Below are 27824 nucleotides of genomic sequence, written 5' to 3' on the forward strand. Positions count from 1 at the left end.
ATTACCAAATGCTCTGCTGCTTACTCTGCTCCCTTGAATCTACATACTTATCACTGGAGGGATTATTTCCTTTCTGGCTTGGGGATGCCTTGGGATGGAGATGGAGAGTGTTGATGGGGAAATGGACGTCTGGGCTTCTCTCCTGAACCTGTTGCTTCTGCGAACTGACCTGGGATAAGCGGGAGACAGTGGATATATATATATATATATATATATATATATATATATATATATATGTTGTGTTTTTTGATATTTGTTTTATTTAAGGATTTCATTTTAAATTGATAACTTGAAGTTAAAAATCAAATGTGAGATGTAATTAACATCAAACTAAGTTTCATATGAACATTTTTCTTTTTAAAAACACATTGATAATTTATCTGCTCACCAGCACACTTTTAAAATCTAAGCCAAATCTAAGCCAGTCCTCTTCTTTGTGTGATAGTTTCTTCAATGCTTTGCTGCTACAAGAAAAGCTTGTCCTTGAATGTATCACCAAAGAGAACCTTTACATTTTTTTTCTCCTTGCTCACAAATGCAAAACCAGACAATTACTTAAAATCTTCACACACACACACAGATAACAAGAGGAAAATAGGTGCTGCGAGGGATTACATTTCTCAAACCTGTTTCAAGTCTCTGAACTGCTGGTTGCCAAAGAGATGCAAGGAGCATAGGAACATTTTTTCTTACTACTGTATTGTTAACTTTTAACTGGTATTGAAAAAATGCAACGTTTTACTAAACAATGAAAAATGTTTATGTATTTGTTTAAATGGTTACTATGTGTAATGCCATAGTAAAACTATTTCATGTATTTCCAGAAACTTCAGTAAATCTCTCTGGTCCTCTTGAGCCCCTTGAATTGGTTTGTCAAGATGTCAAGAAATTTGAGCTGTAGGCTATGCTCCTCTAATAGAAGTCAGAAGAGTCAAAAAATGGGATAGGGCTGAGTTAAACTGCATTAACATCTGCATTGTTCAAACCAATAATTGCAAAGGTTTGTAATAGTTCAGATCAATCAATGCTCCCGCCCACCTCTCCTCCTTCATTTATGCTGCCTGCCGTTTAGTCATCTTTGCTGGTCTCTTCGCTCTTCCATCTGCCATCTGTCTCTTTTCCCTTGTGTAAATAATTTTGCCTTCTCTTCCACCACCCCACCCCCCACCCCCCAATTTCCATACCTTCTACACCTCTTTGTCTTTTTTATTGCTCCCTTGCCATTAACTGTCGTCTTTGTGCCATTTCGTTTTCTAAATACCGGAAATATACAGAAAAGTACCTCACAATTGTCCTCTTTTGTGCTCCCTTTTTCGATACTTCCTCCTTGTATTTGTGACTTCTTATCTACATCACTTGCCCACACTTCACTTCATCCACAGCACTCACACATGACTACACTCTCACACCCTCAAAATGTTGTATTAATTCCTCCACTGTCCTTGCTCGCTGTTGGTGGTCCTTTATCTCTTGGGGTTATGGAGAGGTGACTGGATGGCTCCCTGTCATTAAAACCTCATCATCTAAGATGACACAGCCTACTGTTATTGACTTTTTTTTCCTCACAAAGGCTGTTCCCATAAAATCTAAATGGCAGACGACTGCTCAGCCGTGATTTCATTAAGAGTTTTATAGACATAAGTACAGATGAATACAGACACAGTACTTTAATGCTGTCTGAATAATGTATTTCCTTATACAAAACCTTGGAACTCTAAAGCAATTCTAATGCATATTCTTTATATTGTTAGAAAAAAAAGAGAAAAAGACTGGAATATGTGATGGGTTTCTTGGATAGCTTTAAAGGGAGAAGAAAACACAAGAGAGATGGAGGTGAAAGAGAAAAGGATGGAAATGTCAGATTGGATCATTTTTGTGGGAGCCATGTCTGTTCTCCCCTGAACAGAGGCATCCCTAAAGGTCACATCAATAATTCTTTCTCCAGTCGGCCATTAATCATTTGGCCGTACGTCTGTCATCATATGGGGCTAATGAGATCTACATAGATCATTTCCTCCTGTGGTGGGAGGACAACCCTGCTGGTTTGAAAAAAGAAAAAAGAAAGAAAAAAGCAATCTCATTGATGCTTGTGCAGTACTCAGATGATCCATGTGTGACTGAAGGACATGTTGTGCAGCAGTGTTTCTTCCTGTCGTTTTGGTGGGAGGTTTGAGCCTGACACTTTCGAGTGCGTACATGGGACTTTTGAAATAATGTACTGTGAATAATTTGAAGGCACTGTAGCATTGATGTGGTCCAATGCTGTGACCAGACCACCGAATGAATTAACATGGCTCAGATGTTGCTCTTTGACAGTGCGTAAAGAATTACTGGATTTTTTTTAACGTACTCTACAATTATGAACTGTCCCAGAATAAGCATTTAGCATTAGCCATGAGATGGCCTAGTGTTGGCATGTCAGCAGAGGTAGGCTTTGCAATCAATATATTTGAATGTTTTGGTATATAGTTGTAAAACCTTACATTTAAAATGATTATTACTCTTTTTTTGTCAATTTGTCTTTTGATTCCAGGACATTATTATATTTTTCTACTTTTCTTATGCCTTTAAACTCTCCCCAAGGCATACTGCAGTTGATAGTTTCTAAACGTATTGGAATTACCAGGATTTCTTAGTTGATTGTGGCCGCAATTATGAGCAAAGACTTTCTGGCTAAACTATCAACATGCAAACAGTTGTACTTTTCATGTTTTTTCACTTGAGTATTCTTTCAGGGCAGGCTGGGAGAAGTAAACTAACTCTAGTTTGCAGCACCTTGTACGGCCTGCTTTAACTGCAACAATCTCCATCTGAGGTGTGCTATTTGTGGCTTATGAGACTTGCACAAAGACAAGGAGAAATTAATTTGCTAATCATTATTCCTGGGATGATTTAACTGAACAGCCTTCTCATGCCATGCCACAAGATATCAGCTGACCTGAAATTAGGAATCTGACTTTGCCATTAAAAAACATGGATTTTCTTCCTTTTCAACCATTTTATTGTTGACATAATGCTGTGCAATGCTTTTGGTATTGTATTAATATTTCAATTTACCTTTCCTAAGTTCAGGTTGTGATCAAAGGAAAAAAATTATTAAACTGAATTAGTCGTCTGATTATGACAACAATTAGCAACAACAGAGAAGCATACGATGTTTTTGTGTACACACTCCTCTTACAGAATAGATAAGCGGCTAATGTGACATTGATGTGATAAAACAGTTGGCACTGGTTTAATCGTGAGGTTCTAGATAAACTTTATACATTGTTCTTAGACAATGTGCATTTGGATTCAGAAATATGCTAATACCATATTGAGTACCGTTGGGTTAATATCATTTGGCGCGCATGCGTACTGATGAATGTTTGTCAGGAATGAGACCAAAATTCTTAGGAGCCTCATAATACCTGGTATGGTTTGAGCTGGGAGAAGATCTAACCCAGATGAATCAGTGTCATCAGTTTCTTCCCTCAAATCACAGATGTGGTCCTCACACAATGACATTGATGAAAATAGGAAGCTTGAGAATTTTTTTCTGCTTTTTTAACATGAGCAAACTCCTCAGTTGCTGCAGTGCGTCTGTTTATCAAGCGCAAACAAAAGAAACCTGCCTAGAATTCATGTAACCCTCCATACCCTAATCTCCCAAGTCTTCTATGTATTTTCTTAACAGTAATCCAATGTTTCAGCTTTGAGTTGATGAGTGAGAGATCACCTCTGCAGTCATGGCAGGCTCAGCAGGACAGTTCATTTCATGCACATGGAAGTGTGTTCATGTCTCTCTTTTCCTTCCATCATTTAACAAGCGTGTTTGCCAGCACTCTGGACAGATAAATGTGTAATTTGCCCTGCATTTCAGGGGAATCCAAAAATCTTGCTCCTGTTACTGTGATTACCAAACTGTCACACTCAAGTGTAGAAACTGAAAACACTCTCAATATATAGTACAAATTTAATGCACGCAAAGGATTTACATGAGGTTTGTTCTTGTAATTTTGTGTTGCGACAAATAATGCATCGTCCCATTTTTAATAAACCTGTTTTTATTCAGTTCGTGTTCCTTATAATCATAGTTAATGCATCAACATACAAACAGAACTATTCACTTAGACAAGGTATACGGCTTGTTGCCTACAAAGAGTTTGAAACTTTCCATATCAATCTGACCCTTTTTTCTTATTTATACAGAGACCATGATGTAAGTCCATTGTTATGATGGCCTGATCTTTTCTTCTATAGAGAAATCAAATCTCATTTCATGACTCACAAACAGATCTTTCTTTGTACAGCAGATGAATCAAATGGCTTTGAGTCATACTGTGCCAAGCAGGCTCCTTGTTGGACTTCATTATGCTACAATAAAGTCCCTTTTAGATGTGCATTGCTTTTCATTAATTCGATGGCAACTGAACATGTCGTTGTCATGTTTAAATAAGCACCCTGGTGCTTTTCCGTATTTTGCAACATCAGTCTTACTAGGTCGAATCTAATAATAAAACGCATCACTTTCAACACGACAACAAGTGTGAACTGCTGCAGTAATGTATAAATGGATAGACTTGCTCAGCAGTGGTGAGTTAATTTGACATATGTTCAGCGATTTAGAAATTGTTTTGGTAAAGACTAATTAACAGAACTGTTCAAACTTTACCCCCACTTTAACATTCACCTATGATATTTAGCAGAAAAAGGAAAATGTTTAAAAATGTTTAAAATTGTCTGAGCTGCTGCTGAATCTTCTACTCTCTGATTATAAATTAATACATCCATCTGGATTCAAGATGTATATTATACGATATTATAATATTATACATGTTGTTTTGAGAGTTGTCCAGCTTCATATTTGTGATGAGGATGGGGAAGTTGTCCTTTGGTGAAGTAAAATATAACAACTGTTAATATGATGCAATGGAATACTCAAACATGAGGTGCCATTTTAGAAAAATTCTATTTTCAGTAGTTTCATCCTCTGCTAATGTTGCATGGGGCATGATTCTCCAACGTCTTCGTCATCCACTGAGTGTGGATATACGAATTTGCTAATTAGCCGCACCATAATCTCCGCCTCTAAGCACTTTCTCAAAATCTCCTCCAACTCTGCAAAACTCAATAAGCTATGCACATATTGCAAGGAACAGTAACAGCAGCAATACAAACAAGAAACAATGCAATGAAATAATAACCAATGCGTCTAACTTAAGACAGCTGACACCGTGTGTTTCTCCCCAGGAAAAGCCTGCTTCCCTATCGGGGAAGACACTGTGTTTTTGCGAGGAAAAGGTGGACACAAGCTGTACATACAACAGATAAGCGGTTGGGCTGCTGGCAGCATTGCTCTTAAATTTTTTACTTAGCAGCATGAATTGTAAGTTGGAATGATATTGATAGAAGACACATTATAAAAAATAAACTACCCTCTGAAACTGGTGGTGTCCCACATGAATAGCTGGAATAGTGTCATGAACAGAACATACAGCATCTGGATCTTTTAACAACTAGAGGAATACTGCTACCTGCCTTTCCACCTAGCCTTTGCAAGTTTATCCTGTAACTTGTCAGAGCCATACTCAGCTTGTGCTCAAGATCGTTTGGTGTTGGTTCATTCAGTTTGTCTAAGCAGAATGTTGGGGCTGTTTTATTGGGGCAACTCTCTACGAGTTCAGTGTAGAGGTCCTCAGCCATAATGTTGATAGCTGATTTAGCTTGTAATATGTCTTATAACACATAAAAGTGCTTTTATGGTGGGCAGATTGCAGCGGTAGCAGCCTTTTTTTTGCAAAGACAGAATCCCTCATTTGTCCGTGCTTACTGACCTTTGCAAAGCTCTTAACAGAATGGTAGCTTTGCTGTAAATTAATACACAGCCTTTGTAAAGAAAGGGGTAATTCTTTGAACTTTTTGTGATAGTGACTCACAGAACGTTAAAAACAATATAACAATAAAGTACTAGTTTATTTGGTACATGCAGTGTTTGAAAGTAGTGATGCAGATGGGCCCAAAGAGCTTGGGAATTACAATAGGGTCTTTTATTTGTACAGAAATAGTAATAGACACAGCCATCTATTTATAGTTGGAAAAGCAGAGGACAATGAATAAAGGAGCTGAACAAAGACTGAGAGAGTAGAGCCATTGGCAGAGGTTTTGTAAGGCTTCAGTCTAGTGGAAAATGGAGGAAAAAAGTGATGAGATTTTAATTTATGAGAGTTTTTCATTTATGTCTTTTGAAATTAAATGATGAAATACAAAAATATGATTTATTTAATCAGAGAGAGAATATCAGTCAGACTGTACCTAGAGTTGATTTTGGATTTAGTATGATTTTAATCCAATGTCCTGTAAAGAAAGAGTAAATTCATTCATTCATTTCCATTCACTACTGTAATGTAAATCTAAGTAAGCATGAAAGATGTCATGTGAGAGATAAAACAAAATGCTTTAATATTTAAGGCAATATCTGGGGAACGCTGCAGTGTCTTTATCGCTCCACACAAATTTGCTTGTTTTTTCTGATTTTATTTCGTTTTTACAGTAAGGCAATTATTTATTTCCTAAGTTTGGTTGTTGTTTTTTTCGTATATTCTTAAGAAAAAAGGTAGATGACAATGCGCAGTTATTTCTTTATTTTCTTTACCCTTTATTCAGTCATTTTAAAGAAGTTTGCCAAAGTTTTAGAAATGTAGATTGTGTTTGGAAATCTTTAGGGAATTCTTGGTGAAATCGCAACATTAAGATCTGTCATTGCATTTCAGGTAAGCATGACTGTCTTTCCTCCTGTAAGATTGGGGAAGGGAGTTTTGTTTCCTTCGTCAGGCAAAGGGATAGTTACCTGAAGTTTACTAGCAGGTCTGTTACAGGCTTAGGTATGACCCTGAACTGATGTCTCAACGGAATGCTTGACATTTTGATGTATTATATGTAGAGAGAGACTTTTTGTACTTATAACTGCAGAGGACCTTTGCTATATGAACAAGGCATATTCAGACTTTTTTGTTTTTTTATCAGTGTGTGTGTCTGGTCTTTGTACAGGCTTTTTCATTCAATAAAGTTGATGCTCTTATACCTCTTTTGGCCACAGCATTTTACTGAGTTAGAGAAAGTAAGCAAAACATGTCTTTGAATTCATCTTCCCTAGCTTTCTGGGTAATGCCATAAAGTCACAACATGATTTATTCTTTTTCCTTTAGACATATCCAAGAATTATGCCTCATTTTTAGAAATTCCTTGAGGTACTTATTCATATTCTCCATATGATTGGACCATCAATACTGAGGGTAAGTGAAGGTCACTCTGACAGTTTTATTACTGGCAGGTCTGCCTGCCTTCCTCCATTTGCTTCTCAGAGCTCTGTAGAGCTGTTGATTCAACAATGCTGATCTCATTGTATCATGACAGACGACCAGTTCAAAACATAGCAAATACAATCAAAGGTGCATTAGTCTGAATGTGACCTCCTCTCACTTGTTCCTGATGGCTGTTAATTATGAAAAGTGGCATACCTAGGTCCTAATAGTGATTTAAAATGACTTATCTTATTCACGTTGTCACAGCAGAGAACCAATGTGACCCGTGTGTCAATGATCGTAGATCAATAAACTTGTTCTGTGAACATTCAGTAAAACCAAACACTGGCCTCACAGTGCATTATGCTGTATGCTGTCAGTTTCACTAACAATATAAAATACCTATATCTTTTATAAACACTAGAAACATCCACTGACTCATTTAGCACATTCCTGGTCCATGCTTTCTGAACTGTATGATGAATATTTTATGATTTTTCACAGCTATGTTTGATATTAATGAACTCTCAGTCTGGGCCTACGCTGCTTGCTTGATGGGATGACATATCTGCTTGCCCACCTGTTATGAATATTTATAACTTGCTGGTGGACAAAGGTTAAAGAGGCACATTTTGGTGTTGGCTCCTGTTCTGCTCTTTGATTGGTAGTCAAGCAAAGCCGTTGTCCGTGGTGCTGAAGTCATGATCCAGTTATTCTGAAAGGACTTGGTCTTTCTCTTTTTCCATCTATTTCTTTTATCCCTATCAGGTTGGTTCTAGAATAGTTAATATGTTCAGCTTGTCAGGATGGCTGGGTAACTAAGGAAATAAGTATTATTGCTGTTGTAATGGCTTGTTCAGCTGCTGCATGACCTCGCCTCTTTCCTTATTTAGAGGAGGAAGTGAACACATTGGAAGGAAACGAAAATATAAAAGCCTTATTGACCTTGATCTGCAAAACGTAGGTTGGAACAAGTCTTGTTAGGGTCTGAAAAAGCGGCCTGTGGTTAAATGTAATTTCGCCTTGAGTACCACCATTCTTGACCATGTTAGATTATTTCACTCTAACTCTGTAAAAATAAATAGTGAGCCTTTAGGGGTATCAAGGTCATAAGTATGGCTGTGCATGGCAAAACAATTGTATCCTGCCTGCTGCCTAACAGACGAGTGGGAGTGTGAGCGGGTGTGTCATCAACAAAATCAACGGTCCGCTGCTTGGTGGCCAGCTGACTCAACTCAAAACACACCAAAGTGGGTGTCATAAAGGATGTTTATTATGCTGACAACTCAACACTGTTGGTCCTTGTTATGATCTGGTAATAAGAGCCAGGCGCAGACAGCGGAAACATTTCTTCAGCTGGTCAGAAGACAGACAACCCCTTCAGGGGTGAATGTAACAAAGGGGAGGAAGTAAAAGAAGAGGGGATGGAGCATTGTGCTTTCAGTGCATGTAGTGCCTAATTTATGAGGGAAAGAAAGAAAAAAAGAGAAAGTACTGTACAAGAGGGATTGAAAGAGAGCAAGGCACAGCAAAGAAAATAGAGAAAAGTGCAGAAAAAGACATGAAGAGAGAATGGAGGGGGGTAAGCGTGGATGTTCAGTCAATAGTTGTAGTCTGCCTGCTTTGTGCATATGACAGAGACGTACGTTTATCAGGTCCCCTGGAACCCCATAAAGCACTCACACTCTGTCTCTATGTGTGCAGAAATGGCTGGAAAATGATCTGAAAATGGGAGTCTTTGATTTGTTAGATATTGATGAGCCCAGTGGGTTAAAGTTTTATAGTATTTAGTCATTTCCAGCTTTCCAGGATATTTGGTGCACTGTGCATGTGTATGCACATGTAAGATGTCAAAAAAGTCTAGGTGGAATTCTCTTCTCTTCGTTTGTGTTCTGTTCTCTTTTCCCTTCTATATAGGCAAATCTACATTGGCTGTAAGCCCATAGCAGATGCAAGTTATAAATCAACAAATCAATGGTACCAAAGTTAGTCCCTGAACAATACTGGAGGAAAATGGCTTGAATAAGCCTCATTGATTTGACTTCACAAATCATTATTTTCCTCACGAGGGACTGACCTTGAAAGACAACAAGGTTGTTATTTGCCATTAGACATAGTTAGGAGTTTATTCTTATTCAAAATGATCTTAATCTTGAGTTTTATTTGATTTGATTTATTATTTAATTTTTTTTTGCTAATTAATTACTCTGGATTATCATTAATCATTTTCTTGTTACTTAGAAAGTCAGATGAAAGCAAGATGATATGGAGATTTTTTCTCCTTAACTCATCATTGATTAGTGCAATACACCTCGATTTTCCCAGGGACCACTTCTTTGGAATCATCTCTGCAGTGGGAAGTTTCTGGCACCATTATCTCATCGGGGACAAGAGGACGGAAAGATCGAAAGCATTACCATAGAAGCTATTTTAATTAAAGCTGCAGATTTACTCGCCTTACTGGCTTTAAAGCATAGATGGGCTGGGCCGATGGGAGCCAAAGTGGTGGTCGTAAAAATGAGTCATGCCTGGCAGGGGTGGAAAAGAGCCCCAGGAGGGACGGGCGGAGAAATTGAGAATTGAGGTGGGCACTTGGTGGCTGTTCTTTAATGAGGACAAATAGCTGAGAAGTTTGTCGCCTGACAGAAGAAATATACATTGTACATTACTTCCAGCTCCTGTGACATTTCAGCCACACAGTTTCACCTCAGTGGGGAGGGCAAAGAGGCCAAGAATGGAAGAGATATTTATTAGATGATGGAAAACCATTAAAAAATGCAACTGAAATTCTTAGAAAAGGGTTGCAATCTGGCTTTTTATTTCATGTTTTACCACTGAAATATGAACGAGTAATTATGAATGCTTAAAACTACAGTGTACAGTGTTGTATCAGCGGTTGTTGGCTCATTCTCAGGTAATCAAATGCATTTCAGAGGAACAGCAGGGATGAATTCATCCCAGAGAGAGTAAGCTTTTGTAACTTTTCAAATTTAAATCAATACAATGTATAAAATACAAGTCTACACTAAGAGGATGATGACTAGTTCTGATTGTTATCATCATGCATATAGATTTTACCTTATCTTACCTACTTTAAATGGGAATCTGATATTTCACTAAGCTCCTGTTTTACTCTTCCGAAATGGCAGGTGGATATAGAAAATACATCTTTGTCTGTATTACCAGTTGTGCTTAAAATTACGCAGACTTGTGTCAATCCGGTGACCACGTGAAGTTGACATGATTTCTTGTGCAACATAGTGCCGAACGATAGATGGAAGATGAGAGCAGGGCTGTGCTTTCAGCTATCAAACGCACAGTGTACATGTGTTAAGTGTGACACCGAAGCATCTGCTGTTTACTTCCAGTGCCAGATAGGGATGGAGGTGAGGAGCCAAAGGAGGGCCATCGTATGGCTCTAGGTGCATGAATCTTATTGTGTTTCCCGCTTGTCAAGAATTGCTTTGGTGTGAAAATCACCTCTCATAATTGTTTTTTTCCTTACATTTGGGATTTTTGTCTTCTTATCACCTCCCACACTCTTCTCCTATTGTATTTTCTACTGTCAGTCCCATGTCCTTTCCCCAGTAATTAAAGAAGGGAGGATACAAAAGCACAGACTGACATACTTAAGAGATGTTTCCATCACTTGGAGGGGGGGGGGTAACATTAACATACGCTCATTTCCTTGATACTTAGCCTAACCTTCACCATAACTACTTATGATTAACTATGATTGTGACCCTATCCCTTTCCTAAATTCATCTACACCTAAATTTGAATTAACTCTTTATCATCAAAGGGTAAAATGATATATACTTTGGGAACTTGCTTTGTTGGCACCCTTTATATGGCTGTGTAAAAAGATATAAGTAACACAAGTAACACAAATGCGCACATATATTCCGACCACCAACTCACTAAAGGCTCCATCTATTGTGACAGCAGAGTTGACTGGATGTACTGTGTGTCAGAACTGTCAGATATTCCCTTTCTCTTACACCCTCTCTGTGTGTAAAGGAATTTATAATTCATAATCACCATCTGTAAATTGCATTATTTGTCTTTGTCTCGCTGGTGCTCGCTGGGCATTGGAACATTGTTGAATGCAGCAGAACAATAGATAGCACTTTGCCTGATCAAAGAGTTCTAAGAGAGGTAAAAAAAAGAAAAAAGAATGAAAACTGTTGCCCAGACAAATGCTGCATGTGTGTACATCATCTGTGTATATTACACACTGTAAATCCTAATTTTAAACTGTTTAAGGCCCCTCTGCAAAATAAACAAGGACATGCACATCATCTCCTTTGTTTATTCTCATGATCGGTTCTCTGGTTTTATCCCACTAATCGTACGTTTTGTTTTATTTATTCACTTTTTTCTTCTTTTTTTTTCAAACAACCATATTTCAATTTTTTTTCTTAGTATCCTTTCTCTTTAGGCCAGTTTTTTTTTTACCCATCTTCTGATGTTAGAGAATCCAGTACATACAATGTGGAATGCTTTGTGCACTTCCCTAGTTATAATTTATTTTCTGATACGTTGGATGTTATCTACTAATGTATTATCTGCATTTCTTTTATTCAAAACCGCTCAATGTTGGCGTCGCACTGAGTAAAAATAAATTCCATGTATCTGACCTAGATGTAAATTATAGGTTTATACTTGCAAAGCAGTTGTTCTCCCTCTCTCTGAATATTCATCTCACTTGCAGGTTGTTTATTTGTGTGTTGAGACAGTTTATCTGTGCACAGCTCTACGGAATGACCCCAGGTTCAGTAGAAACCACTTGGAAGAATCGATAACACCTACAGCTCAGCATGTATGTGTTTTTATGTACATACCTACATCCAGCACACACAAGCACTTTAAACCTCTGTTTAATAAATACTTGAGCTTGACCAAAATCTGATTGTACGTTCAAGTGCCGGAACAACATGGCAGAATAATTGGCATAATGAGAGGAGCCCATAAGATGAGTACTTTACACAGTGGGGCAGGTTAAATCCTGTAATACTTCATCACACGCTTACACTCTAACCACACATTCATCTTCTACTGCTGTTACGAGCCTATATCTGGTGCTGGTCCATGTCTCAGTCTAGTGTCCTTCATTTCTATTATAAACTCTAATTAACTTTTGCACTATGCATGCTTTTTTAGTGTGTGCTTGCAGTGTTGACAAACAGCATTACCTCAGAGTTTCAGTGCAGCTTAGAGTGTTGGATTAGCATGCCTATTCAAGGCACAGTCTCACACCTGAATATGCAAGAGCTACGCTATTACATAGGTTACCTATTGCATAGGTTTGGTATTAATTGTTACTTGTACAAATGTGATATTGCAAAACTATCAGATGTTCAAAAACGTGATAAGGAGATGAAAGAGGTGGATGGTGCCATTACTTAATGGATGTAAACCAAGTTAGTCTCAGCTGGTTGTTTAGGGGTAGGCATGGAAAATACAGTTAGGTTTAGATATTAATAGAATATGGTTAGGGTTAAGGAATTGAAAGATAGAAATAAATGATTAGGCTTAAATATGAAAAAATAAAATGGTTCGCATCACGTCGCCTGAATGCTTGACGAACCATAAAAATCTCGACCATGTAAAGATTTTCCTCATGACACTTCTGCATTATGGTAATTTTATCATGAATTGAAGAATGTCTGAAATAAAAGACAAATAGCAGGATTGTTAGAATTGACTTTAATTCAAAACACGTAGCTTTTCGCATGGTCAACATATAGAGTTTCTTTTCAGTTTTACAGTCATATTTTACAGCTGGTGGGGTGGGAGTGGTGAGGTAAGGAACTATTGAGCAACATACAGTAGTAGGACCCTGACATTTTTGTTCTTTGTCTTTCCTTCTAAGTCTTTGTGCTATTAATATTAATACAACAAGACTATGGTTGTGTATTTTTGGCATTCCCAACCAAATGGATCTTTTATCCAAGAAAATACAATTTCATAATTCTGTGTGCTTGTTCTTCTCAGGTAAATCAAATGAATTTGAAAAAAAAGAACAAATGTGTTTGAATAATCTAAAATCTCTTTTTTTCATGTTGACAGCAGAAGCCCAGAGATCAACACTCAAAGGATCAACTTCAGTTTGTACTCCCAAGGTGAGCTGCACTTTCAAATGCATGCGATGGCATGTTTGTATAAGCGCGCGTCTGTGTGTTCTTACAAAATCTTTCTTTCCACCTTCATGCTTTCTCTCTCTCTTTTTTTTCTCTTTGTGAATGAGCAGAAGCTCAACAAATTTGCAGATGGTCTCACAAATGGCACTATACAAAAAAAACATCCTAAAATGCCCACTAAAAGTCAATATTTAACGTGAACAAAGTGAAACGTCCTACTTGCTTTTCAAAGCACATATCAAAGATTCTTTGATTGAGACTGCTGCAAACCATCATCCAGTTGGTCTTCAATGTCTTCTGAAACCCTTTTATATTACCACAGCTTAGGATTTCTGTGTGATGATTTGTCACATTTTTTGTAGCATTCTTTTGTATAGACCTTGGTCTATTTGTAGCCTGTGTCCCTGTATACCCCCTTTAGCCACATAAGCTGGGAGCTGTCACAATTACTGTGTGCTGCATATCTAACTGATTTAGTAACATTGTCGCTCTTTTGACATTAAGTTCACTATGATGCTTTAATGAGATATGACATATGTTTTCAACTTCTGCTGCACAATAAGCACCCTACAGAATTGAATGTTTGGATTCTTTCACAGTATCCGTGCCAAATGTTTAGTTCTTTTACGTGTTTGTTAACTCTGCCTCAGGGTTTTTTTATCTAGCTCAGTTTTGTGAGCTTATTACTAAATATAATTTGTGACAATTCTCGATTGTTCCTTTTTTATAAAATGATGAAAAAAACCCTGCTAAAGAGGTCCCTTTCACTGCAAAGATGGCTTGGGGCAGAAAAGCTTTGCTATTAAGATCATCTTGCAGCACAGTTTTAGGTTTCACTTGATGTCTGTATTTGTTAGTCTCGGTAATACTCTGTGGTCATATGGGGGGGTTGTAGATTGGTGGCAGTAGGTTTATACAGGAAATTGAGTATAGAGATTAATCTGAAGACAGAGGAGATAGGTGGATAATTACAACAGGTTAACATAGACAAGAGTTTTGCATAAGACACATACAATTAAATTTTTTTTAACACAACCTGAGTTCATATTGATTTTCTCTGGTAAAGCACCAAGGAGCCCCTAATCCAAGCCTGTAATCAAACTACAAAGGCACCTGGAGAATGCATCCCTGCCAAGGCCATTGCCCTATTTAACAATTTTAAAGGAAGTAATCCTGAATTTGATCCTGTAAAGTTTATGGGCTCTTCCCTTTCCTTGCTCCAAGTTTCATGAATTCAGCTTGATAGCTTTTGCGTAATGAAAGGAATTGCTCCCACTCATTACAATAGGTAGACTACACATCAAACAAGCGTCTCAAAATATATGTAGGGATAAAAGCACATCACTTACCAGCAACATTCAGAGTCTGGCAGAGCTGCTCTCACAAAAGAGCTTTTCTGTCACTGATGTCACAATTTCTTTCAGACTTCTAAAGCTCAGGGTAGGCAAGAACATGCTCTTCCTCTATTTTCTTGTTTGTCTGAAAGGTAGGGACAGTGATGACACCGTGGCATTTCTGAAAGGTTTTAAATTTAGGATGGCATCTTGCAGTGGTATTAAATGAAAATAAATAAACTGCGCAATGAAAATCGCTCTTAGACGTCAGACGTAAGACCCAGCCTTCTACCCTTTTACAGAAGTAGAAACCTCTCAAGATTGTCAAAATGAACCTGCTTAGTAATAAAACAATTCTCTAACACACAACAGGAATGACAAAGATAATGACACTACCTATAGGGAGTGTTAACTCAGTAATTTGCTTTGATTTTCAGTAATTGTTCAGATGTTTCTGTGTAAACAAGGTGAACAAATGGGGAACAGATAAAGATTAAATAAGTCTGTAAGAGTCCTTCCATTCATACATTCTTGTGTATTCTGGTTTACTGAAAAAGTTGCTGGATTTGAAGATTATCTTCTATTTCCTATTTTTGAGAATAAACTGTAGAATAATCTGGGGTCATAAACTTTGGATAATCATGGATTTATTATGAAGTCTGAAGCCAGTCGAAAGCAGACGAGTGGGAATTTGGTGTTGATAGCCAGAGATTTCAGTATATAGATAAGTTTCTTTAACAGAAAGGCTCATAATGGCCTTTTCAAACCAATTTAGAATCCCATTTTTCTTATGTATTCTTAAGATGTTATAAATACATTTATCTGTTTGCTTGATGCTTGTATTAAACTGCATTTCGATACTACGGCGGAGAAGAGAAGAAAAGCTGCACAGCATGTTTGCCTTTCTAATTGCTTCTCATAGGAACCCAGCTATTGATTGTTGCGGATGTGCATTGATTTTTTGTGGGACTTCTGACGTTTGTGCTAAATACCATGGGGCAAATGACATCTGTGTGTCTGTCTGTGACATTTCTTTATCTTTTCACGTTAAGGCATGTTTGTGTCTGCATGCGAATGTGACGTGTGCATGTGCATTTATGTGCACGTCTTAAGAAATGGGTTTGTACAGCTGACAAGAGGAAAGTTGCTGAATTCTTTTTGGGCCAGGCAGCCTTATCCTGAAGCATCGATCTTTTAGAGGGGGAATAGTATACTAACTTGCACATCAAGTTAGCCAAAGGCTATTGACAAAGTGTTTGTTCTCATTGGATAAAATCTCAGGACTTTTCTCCCTGTGGTCTAAACAGATCACTATGCAAGGAGGTCAGATAGAGTGTCACAATTAATCAGCCAGTCTCTTTCAATATTTTTGGAAACAAAATGTGAGCTGATGCCACAGCTCAATAACAACTTTAGTTGTTATAATTAATTAATGAATTTAATCCATACTGCACATGGATGACAATATGTTAGATTCCATAGAGTGCAAAGTAAGGAATAACATCCACCTTGACTAAAATCTAAAGGTGGTATGTAACTAAAATTTGAGCAATGAAGCGGGCAGCTTATTCTATCCATTTAGAATCTAATTTATGATATGGACAATTTTCAGAACAGTTCAGAAAAGGAAAATGTGCAAAACTTATTCCTGATAATGGGAATCACAGTGTTTTGAACCCAAGGGCTTCTTCACAGTGCTCAGTTTGTTCTGAGCCAGCCTGGGACAGTCTGTGCTGTTGGTTCCAGTCTCTAGATTTCGAACATGAAGTTAGCGATGCGAAGCATTTCCACTGATGCTCACAACAGGTTCAGTGCCTGCCAGCTAACTCACCACTTTGTTTTTGCCTTCTGATCCCAAAGCACATCTAAGCATGAACTCTAATGGTGTGTGTTGGCTATGGAAAACCCACAGATTTACATCTTATTCTTTTAATTCACAAAAGTTGTTGTGACAAGATTAAAATTCCATCCTGGTTATTTAATCTTATAAGCAATTTTATGAAAAATATGCCTTATTATTCAATGACTCTTTGTGACAGAGATTACTGTGCTTCAAACTTTGTTGTGTGTTTATTTGTTAACTCCTCTCTCGAACGCTGCTGAATCTTATGTCTTTTACTTTTGTCTTGGGATGTGTTGGCTCAGCAATAGCCTGCTTTCATGGGAATTTGCTTGTCATTGATCTCAGCTCCCTTGTCTTTGAAGGGTTTGAATAACACAACGCTCTGTCCTTAACTTCCTCTTGAATACACAGTATCTGTCTGGTCAGCAGAGAGAAAGTGACAAAGACAGACTCAAGAAGACAACGACTGACACAATTACTGACAGGCCAAGTGACAAAGAGCAAATAAGGGGCATGAAGAAAGTTTGCGAGACATAGACGGACAAAGAGAGCAAAAGACATCAACACAGAGGAAGATGGATATAAAGTCTGATTGTAACGGAGAGGGCTACACTGTGCAGCAGCTATATTAGGCCTCAAAAAGGGTATCTAATGTGATTCGCTTCAGTAATGAGACAGGCAACCATTTGTAATTTTCAATGTTAGTTTACTGCTCATCGAGTTGTGTACCTACATCCCCATCTTGATTACCAAGAGAGTGGACACATTTATTTTCGGTTGTCTGGATTCGATGCAGACAGACTGTGATGAATGGGAATGGTCTTCCATTGTGGCAGCAACCACAGTAGCTGGATTGACTGTACTGTTGGGAATAACAGTGTCACTCTGCTGGAAACAGCTTTGTTTGCCAAAAGTTTAGGAGGGACTTGCTCGGATTGTGAGAAACAAAAAGGGAGGGTTTTCAAATGTTGCTTTAATCAAAGCCTTTGTATTTTGTCATAGGTTACTAGATCAAGGAAGACAAGCTGTGCAGTGATGTTTCTTATTAAAGAATAAGCGCAAGAACTGAAGCTCGCAATATTAACATATACCATTAGGTAAGTAAAATGACTATTATGGGAGGCTTTTATTCATGATGATATTTAAGATAAAGTTTTTTTTGTGGATTATGTTCCACAGATACGTTGTTGTCATGAGCAAAATGTTTAAAAATGTCGGTTTTTGTGTTCTGACTGCAACTGCATGAACACCAAACACTAAACAATTTTAGTCGAACCGGTTTCATATGGTTGACTGCACTCAGGCGTAAAAACGGCGATGGAGTCAGTACAGTATATTGATAATAATCAGATGGCTTAGTAGATCAACATCGATCAGCTGATCTGACAAGTCTGTATTGAGCTGCAAGCTTTTTGCATTCGGTTTCCTGGTAAAGGAAATGTTGTCAGCTGCTTTGAATAGATTTGTGGTTCCCCCGAGGAGCCTCTCTTTCTAGCTGGCCAACATCATTTTTAATCAATATTGGCATCTCCTATAATTTTATCTTTCTGTCAGCTCTTGGTTGATAAAATATCCCTTCAGTTTCACGTATGACCTCCGGAGGTTAAAAAAGTAAATGCATAACCAATAACATAAGCACACTGCACATGGAGACCACACATCCTGTATATTGGATATCCTCAAATTGCATTATTACTGACTCGTCCTAGCTAGTTGATTGACAGCATATGATCTACAATTTGTTTGTAATCTTATGCCCTGCTGAGTGACATTTTGGAAAGTGGGAATTGCAAGCTGGAAATGCTCTGAAGTTGTTCACAAGGACTAACATGTCAACTTTTTTCTTTTGCAAAGATATAAAAAAGGTCAGAAAGTGTTTTTTAATTTAGCATGCTGAAGAGCACATAATATTCTAGCAGAAATAAGTGCAAATCTTTGTGCAGCTCCCATACAATAAGTCTGGTTTTACTTTGTCCCCAAGTTGGAGCTCTTTTCCCTTTGAAAATGGGTGCTGGATTTCATCATGCCTGACTTCACAGCCCCTTTCACACTCTCTAATTCCTCAATCTTCATCTCTAACTACTGATGAGGAGTTCTTTCTGTCAGTTAAGGCTCATCAGTTTAGGTCTCTTTATCTCTCTTTCCCTCCTCTTTTCTTCACTGCAGTTTTTCTCTGACTACTCGCTTCCTCTTGTCTTTCTTCTTAAAAAGACAAAGTTGAATGGCCCAATAGCTTTTAATTGCTGTGATTTTTATGTGGTCTGCTGAGAAGTATTAGCCACTCAGCACTTCTGTCCAAAAGATAGATGCTGCCGATGCTTCTCTGGGAGTTGCAGCACGGGAGCACACCCCGTGGATTAAGGAAGTGCAGGTGAAGTAATAAAAGAAATGGTTTGCTGGAAGGGCAGGTAAAAAAATAAAAAAATAAAAAACTGCTGTGGATTTAATTTTCTTATTGGAAACAAGTGACTCAGGGTCACACAACTATAGCCACAGACAGATGAATTCAAATCCACATGGGCTTTGAAAAAAAACAAAAAAAACCTACAGTGACTGATGTAACACACAAGCAGGTCAGAGAGGTGCAGATACTTGTTAGCAGCTACCATTTGCTGTGACCAGTCCAGTAATGCAAGCTGCTCTTGCTGTTGGACATGGCTGCATATGGAAGTGCCTCAGACCGACATTAAAAATGAAAACTGCAGGAAATCAGAAGCGTTGTTTGGAACCTTCCTGTGTTTGGCTCAGCTCTTGTGTCGCCGGCTGGATACAAACCCATTTTTTTCAAAGAGCCAGAAAGATTACAATAACATGTTTTTCCCCACATCTGTGTAGTAGCTTTGGAATGGTTTATCACGTCTCCAAACGCTTTGCCGTACTCTGCTGAACTTTTAGTTCAATTCAAACCATTACATAGAGGAATCAAACAGATAGCACAACACGGGCAATTTTTTACATTCTGACTCTTTTCATTGAGACATTTCATAAATGATAATGACACTGTGTACTTTAGTTTTAAGCAGATATAATAATAATGGTTAAATTTGAAGCCTGCTATGACCACTCATAATTGGAGAGATGGTGAGAGCTTAGTTGTATTAAGATAAAATATATCAGGTAAATATCTGGTTTAGTATAATTGGTTTAAAGCTACACAAAAGGGTGTTATTGAAAAACTATTACATGCTTAGCATTGCTGGTAAGGCTGAAATGAGGATTTAAAATAGATAGAAATAGAATATTTGATATTACCTTCAACTTGCTCAGTTCTTTTGCAGCTCAAATGTTGAGGGCCTCCTCTGACATATTTTTAAGATCAAAATGCTGCAAATTCTTCTCTAGGTGACAGATCTGCGCTGCAGCCATGTTTTTGGCTTATTACCCCAGAGCATCCTGCCATTTTTCTGGAATGATATATAATTCAGAGTTAATGGGGCTTTTTACTGATGTGCAAATGTAATATGTGGTCTTTACCATTCACACAAGTCACGTTTGTTTCAAAATGCAGGGATGTACCCCTGCACAAGTCTCTGTTGAAGGTCAGTTGTGTTGTTGGTGATACTGAAGGTACATACAAATCACACTGTCCAGTGCAACTTTAACTTGTGATAATCAAAAATCTAGTGTTCTTCAGGAATGAGCAAGGTTTTGAAGCTCCGTGGAGCTGCAAATTAACAGTTGAGCATTTTAGTTCACAGGCAGTGAAATGAAAAAAACGTTAAAGATGTAACAGGACAGATATTAGAAATAATCTATATAGTATGGAAGTCTGCCAATGTTATTCATGTCACCGTATGGAGTCTATTAGTGCAATCATATTGCTCTCAAAAAAATATATCACCATAACTTTAGATACTGAACATGACAGCAGTACATGACTATAACAAAACTTAAGCTATCCAACATCAAAAGGAAATTATTAACATCCTGAAGGGAAATTAAGAGTGGATCACAGTAAGTTATGCGATTACCTTGGAACTGAACCATGTCAGAAGTTCATTGAAGAGTTTAATTGCCATCCATGTGATTGGATTTTGTTAGTCTCACCACATGTTGGAAATTCAAAATCTGAGTCCATGAAAAAGCAATTACTTGCTTTGCTGCTTTAGTGTTAAGAGGCTCTCATTATCTAGTTAAAACCATTCGCAATCTTAATTCAAAGGAAGCTCTAATTTGCTTTATTTACTGTCATGCTGCGCTTTATTTTTCCTCTTTGGGTAAGATATGTGGAAGCAGGCCTATTAGTTTAGATACTTATATTAATACTCAAGTAAAGTATGCAGTAAATAACTGTTTGAAAAATTAAATGTACAGCTCTTTTGTATACATAATAAATTAGTAATTAAATGTGAATCAGAATCAAGTTGTTGTTCAAAATGAGAGTTGATCATTTATAAGATAATGTCCAAAAGTCACTTTAATGTTTTGACAGGCTTTTCATCAGTGACACTGGCCCCTGATTGTTGAATTCTGAGGAACGTTCTGGAAGACATTGAATTATTGTTTCTAATTAACGGCACAGTGTGGTGTTAATGTCTCTCCAGTCATCGATGCAATGTTCATTTTCAGTTATAGAAAATTCCTTTTCATGAATTCATGAAGACCTATAGGTGGAAGTTTGCTCTCGCATTTGGACCAATGCAGAATTTAAAATATGAACTCCTATTTTCAGTAACTTAGTTAACAACCTGCAGTCGTCTCCTATTTTATTTTGGTAAAAACACTGTGATTGTTTTGTCTTGAAAATGAACTAATAAAACTGTGGATCTCACATTGTTGCATCTCATTAATACTTGAGACAATGTGCCTCGAACAGTTTGTTTTAAGGCAAGAGATGCTTTTTTTCTTTCAATTTCCTCCCTGCTCGTCATTCTCTATCTTGCAAAGTTGTGTGCATCAGTATTGACATAATAATACTTGCCACGCCGAGCGCTTTGGTGTTGTTTTTGATTGGTCAAACAACTCCCGATTGTTTTAACCTGATGCACACTGTGGGAGTGGCGTGTTTCAAAAACAGAAAGAGGCACCGTTAAAAATGGTTATAATGCTGTGTTGTCGTCATAGTTCACTTGTGCAATGATCAATGCAATGAGCATAATTGTAGCTTTACTGTCTTCTTGCTCCTGACACTGATATATTAATATCCAATATTTTCTTCTTCATTACCAGTACTTAGAAAATTAGCTGTTTTCATTTTAACCCAGAAGTTATTACCTCATGTAAGAATGTCCTAAACTGAATCAATTCTAAGATATGACAAATATTTAATCAATATAAGACTGTTAATCCATATTTCCTGTCTGAAAAATATACCTGAATGTATTCCATAGACTTACTATTAATAATAGAGAGTGATGCAGTCTGGTGTTTGCAAGTTGCACTTGTATGTTGTAATTCACATTGCAGACTACAGACAGCATTATGTTCATCATGGGAACATTTAGGCAGTCAAAGCGCTCAGCATGGGCTGCCTAGCTAATTAGTCTAGGTTACCGTAGTGATTTGAGCATGAGGCAGCCATTTGTCCTAGTTGAGCTGGCAGCTCAGTAGCTACTCTACATGGAAAACAGCCCCTGGTGAGAATGACTTTCCAATACTTGTGACCTCATCTGTAAATAGCATTCCTTGCTGATTGGATAGTTCACTGCCTTATGTATCATCAATTTTTCCAAGAAAAAGGCTGCATATATTCTAACCACAGCACAGGAATATCTTTCTAAAAATAGAATAATGCATTTGAATTTTCTCTGCATGTTTGGATGATGAATGATATACCGGGGAGCTGTGTACTTCTACAGCCTCCGTCTCAGAAGCCTCACACATTAAACAATGTCATCTCACAGTGGTGTTCTTGTCATATTTGTCATGTTTTTTCTTATTTTTGTATTCTGCCCTAGATAATGACACTGTATTTCAGTGTATTCAGCATCTTTAGAAGATATATTGAACACATCATTAAAATGCAATGAATAGGAGAGCATGCTGAAATTGATTGCTGTTGGGATGCTTCTTAAAGAGACTTGTTTTATTGCGCAACACAAATCAATAGACTCAAAATAACAAATTATCTTCTATCAGGTTATCTGCTCATAGCTATCTGTCATTATGTCTGGGTGTCTGTGCGCACGGAGATGTTATGTGTGGTTTGTTTCATTTAGCAGAGAGCAGTGAAGCAGAATTTAGTGTCATAACAAAGCAGGGGAATCAATGCAGAAGCACTCCTGATCGCAGTTTTTCTCTTAAACAGATGTCAGTGGAGCAAGATGACAGCACAAAGAAAGGGAAAACAAGAAAGTGTCACGTCCGTTGGTTTTGTTATGTTTTTAGTTCTTGGTTTTTCTGTTATGACTTTAGGTTTTTCATGTTTTAGGTTTCTGTTAAGTCATTAGCTTTACCATTGTTTTTCCCCAGTCACTCTCGCACATCATTAGGTTCATTCATGTCACCTGTCTTTGTTCAGACCTGCACTCCATCACCAATCACCTCCCCACAGTATTAACTTTCCATGTTCCCTCATATCATTATGAAATCCTCACCACCATTGATGTCACTGTCCTCCATGTGTTCAGGTTTGTCTTGTCAGGTTTTGCCTAGTTTTTTTTTCTTTACAGCCATAGTCAAGTTTTGTTTGTTCTCCACAGTTTAGCTTATTGTATTCCGGCTCAGCCGCGCTTTGTGTTCTCTTTGTTTAAATAAATCGAGTTTCATTTTGGAATTACCTGCATCTGGAGCCTACCTCCACCACGCCACACACAACCTCACCCGGTTGTGACAGAAAGTTTCTGAAAGAGGGGCAAAAATAAAACAGAAAAAAGACACCAGACGGAAGAAATGGAAGTCCTGGTTGTTAATCTGTTTTCATAATATGAGTTTGGATGTTTTGAATTTGAGTTGACTGCTAAGTTTTCACGTCGGTTTCGCGTTCAGAAATGTCTGTGTGAACTAGGCCAGGCTGGTAGGGGCATGATTGATCTAGCTTCGGTTACAAGCTCTGAGATCAAAGTGCGGGGATTGACATGGTTTGTTCCTTGTTTAGTTGCTCATTCTAAAATAGAGATTATGGTGTGATTAACACTTTTTCATTGCATCACTTCTGGGATGGACTCACAGCTCAGTAGTTCAGCAGGTTATACTTTACACATTATTCATACCTATTTTGCTGCTCAAGTAAAATGTAAAGGAAAATATGCACGTGATGCAGTTTTTTGTTAGGCTTCACAACGTGCTGCATTCTTAAAACGCAAAATACCGACTGCCATACTACTGAAACCTTTTGAATACATAGTGAATATGACACTGGAGAGAGAGAGCAGCCTTGCCTCACACCACTGTTTTAAACATATTTCGATAGAAATCCTCATCAGTTTACAGGCCAGAAAATCTGAAACTGTATTCAAGCAGATGATTGTTAAATGGGTGAAAAAGTTTCCAGGAATCAATGAAACATGCAGAGTTGATTTAGCGGTTTTGCTTGAATAACTGAGCTAATAGAAAAACTTTTATCAAAGCTCCCTCTCAATTTCCGAATGCAGTTTTGTTCATTGGCAGGCTGGGCCGTCTCCTGAGATTATAGGGAAGTCTAGTCCTTAAAAGAAAAGGATTCACATGCAGCACTACTAAACACTTCTCTTCCTTTCTTTGGTGCCATCCAGTCCATTTAGAGATTGGATTTTTAACACGTTCGAAGTTATGTTACAACTCTAATTCCACATTGAAAATGAGCTTAAATACCCCAAACAAATAAATTACAACCTTGACTGTGTGTCAGCTACTGATGCAACTGCTTGAGTTTTTTTTTTTTTTCAAGAGCTTGTGTGAGCCTAAATGTAGATAATCACAGCAATCAGCAGCACAGATTTTTACTGCTTTGTTTTTTTTAATCACAAACTATTCAACAAAAACTCCTCATAACTTCACTATATACTCAGATATCTTGTATTGACTTAGAACTGCTAAATATTTTATGATTTGCATTCCTCAGGCCACATTTCATTGTTATTTTCTGTCTTTGGAACAGAAATGACATAGCTAAGGTACTACAGACAAAACCACAAAGATAACACTGTGTGCTTTTCGCCCACAGACAGAAATGCTTTACTAGCTGGATGCTGTTTTCATCTGCCTGTTGCTTAAAAAAGAAGTCAAATATGTTTGCTGTTGTTAATTGCTTTAAAGAAACAATAAGGCCTGAGACAAACTTTTCTCTTGTGCTATAATGGAGCACAATGGCACTGAAGCTAAAATCTGCTTTAAAATGTCTTGTTTGGTTGATTTAACTTTCAACTCCGTTGCATCATCATGCTTACGAACTTTTGCAAAGGCATCTGTCAATATTTTTTGTTGCGTTTATACATCAATCTTTTCAATGCGTCATATGTTTTGGACACTAACATCGGGGCAAAAAAAATTATCAAGGATGATGAGTTCTGTGGCCCAAAGAATTCAACCGAGTGAATCTGAAGAGATGACTTTCTTCTCGTTCATACATCGGTCTCAGTTGGTTGCTTTGGAAATTCATTGTGTAGATATGCACTTATCCATTTACTTTATGAAACCAACGCAGATGCAGCACAGACAGGGGGGGAGAAAGGCCTCGTGTCTGGCAGTACAGGCAGAATCAAGTGATGAAGATTAGCGGTGGAGCAATGTTTCATAACTGGCCCCTCGCTGACCACAAATTCAATGAAAACATTTATCCCAGATCAGGATCAGATTTAGGCTAAAAGGTTTCGTTTTTCATTTTGCATTCAGAAACCATTCAGCCCGAGCTATCATTCATTTTTCTCCTTAATTTGAATTTTTGAAAATCTCTACTTTCTAAACATGGTTGTTACAGTAAGACTAATTACCACTTAGTCATTTTTACTAATATCGCGGTGCTGCACTTCCAGCTACACTTGCATTTTTGGTACATTTAAGAAAATAATAATTTAACCTTTACAGGGACCTTTTGTTCCTATTTGTGTGGCTTTTCCATTTGTATCTGTTTACCATGCAAAGTGCATCCATGGTTAAATCTACACTTACATACCTGAAAGCAAATATAAAAAGATCGAGTTCCTCATCCCACTTGCTGTTCTTCTCTTCTTACTTGCACCTTGAAATCTTTACAGTTTATCACCTCAGAGCCTCTGATTCTTTGGACTGCCTTGTGTTACAAGGTAATCTAATTATGATTCCTTTTGTTAAATGAAATCATCTTATTGCTTTATGCAGTCTTTGTTTAATTCAGTCCTCCAGCTGAGTTGTCTGGATGCCCAGAAGGCTGTTTTCCTTCAAGTGCAAAGAAATACCCGGGCTTGTATCCCTCAAGGTCTGCATTGCTGATAATGTTCCCACTATAGTGAGATTCAATAGAAAGTGATTGAGAGCTGCTCTGCTCCTCTCTCTCACGCTCCCTGCACAATCCCAGTCATCCTCCTAGATATCTGCAGCCAGACCTGCAGCCCTAACCTCTGTGCACTGCTCTTACAAGGACTGTGCTTCTGTCAATGGGGGTGTGTGTGAGTGTATTTGTGTATGTGCACACTAGAAAGATAGCTGTTAGTGTGAGGAGAAAGATTAACTGAATGATAGAGAGAGGTGAGTATGTAATGTGTAATATTATGCATTTAATATGCAGTTTTGTAGCTAATTGTAGGCGTTAGTGTGTATTAACCCATTCAGACCCTCTGCAACTCACACTATGTGTTTATCACCTTTTCAGACCTGGAGCTTTCTGCAATGTGAGGGACATATCAACATTGTTTTTTATATGTAGATGAATGTAACAAAGAAATTGAACAACATTACAACAGCAGCGGGTTTATCCGTGTGATGATATCCATCAGAAATTGAGACGAAAGTTATAACTTAATTTCTGTTTGACTAACGTAGAAATATGTTCCCCTCATGTTGAAATATTTTGTCAGTTTTGGAAGTTTGCAACCATTTAAAATCTTCCAGCTATCCATTTTCTATAGCCGCTTAATCCGCCAATTGGGTCGCGGGGGGGGCTGGAGCCTATCCCAGCGGTCATCGGGCGAGAGGGAGGCTACACCCTGTACAGGTCAGCAGTCCATCAGAGGGCCACACAGAGACAAATGAGACAAACAACCACACACACTCACATTCACTCCTAAGGACAATTTTAGATACAACAATAAGCATGTTTTTGGACAGTGGGAAGAAGCTAGAGTACCCAGAGAGAACCCATCCGTTCACAGGGAGAACATGCAAACTCCACACAGAAAGGCGGGGATTGAACCTGGAACCCTCTTGCTGTGAGGCGATGGTGCTAACCAACACACAACCGTGCAGCCCCCATTCAAAATCTTATTCCTGTTAAGTCCTGTAAGATTAGAGCTGTGCTCAGACAGTTTGTTTTAACAACCCACAACTGTGGGATTAAAGAGCAAAGCACTGAGAAAGCTGTGTGGAGAGCATGCCAAATAATGCATTTTATGGTTGTTTTTTATTGATGTGCCAAATCTTCCACCTTCAACTATTGGATTAAAACTAGAATGATGATAGTCATCTGTGGGATTGTGGCTTCTCCATTATGCTATGCTTTGGTTGTTATGATCAAGGGCTCAGAGTACAAACATACTTGCAATGATGAGCTGGTTGGAATGTTTTACTGAACCTACAAATTCCTGACCTCTTGGGGTGTGTTGATAACACATTTATCATTGAAACACTGCAAGTTCAAACAGCAACATCTATAAAGCACGGTGCTTTAGGTATATATGGTGCTTTAAGCACCAGAGACTGAACAACACCACTCTGATCAGCACATGAATCCAACCACAGCTACACCTGTCAGAAACAGGCAGAGCAGCATCAGCTGTTCTTCAGGTCTATGTTGCACATCAGTGTCCTCTGATGAGTAATGAGCTTATAATACATTGAGTTAAGAGTCACATTATTTCTCCTTTCGTTGTTATCCGACTGTTTCTCCAAACTTGCAGAGTGTTCTATCTTGATTGGACCAACCCGTTGTTGCAAGGTAATGCAAATTTTCTTGGTGGGTAATTCAAAGATACTGCAAAGGAGAGTAAATCTCAATGAGAAGTTTCATGTAAAGGCAGAAAAAATATCCGTAAGAACTGGTAGATGGAAATAGTTGGAATACAGTATTTTGTTTCGGATAAATCTGTGAGTGTAATCACACAATTACTGATTCCTCACCATAGAAAAAGTGATTTACTTATAAACAGTCTCTTTTGTATTGTTGATGACA

At 37.9% G+C, this 27824-nt stretch overlaps 1 protein-coding gene across 5 annotated transcripts in view; it reads left to right on the top strand.

Moving 5' to 3' along the window:
- tnr (tenascin R (restrictin, janusin)) overlaps positions 1-27824 on the top strand; it is a 153710-nt gene that overhangs the window by 34798 nt on the left and 91088 nt on the right. For 4 of the 5 annotated variants that reach the window (XM_072363524.1, XM_072363527.1, XM_072363526.1 and 1 more), the window contains exons 2-3: positions 13356-13408; positions 17606-17700. The gene's annotated coding sequence lies outside the window, so the exon portion shown is untranslated. The remainder of the gene's footprint in view (positions 1-13355; positions 13409-17605; positions 17701-27824) is intronic. The other variant, XM_072363525.1, reaches the window with a different exon arrangement.

Source organism: Leuresthes tenuis, unplaced genomic scaffold (assembly GCF_036924035.1).
Source record: "Leuresthes tenuis unplaced genomic scaffold, fLeuTen1.0.hap1 SCAF_14, whole genome shotgun sequence".
In the NCBI taxonomy this organism is placed as follows: Eukaryota; Metazoa; Chordata; class Actinopteri; order Atheriniformes; family Atherinopsidae; genus Leuresthes; species Leuresthes tenuis.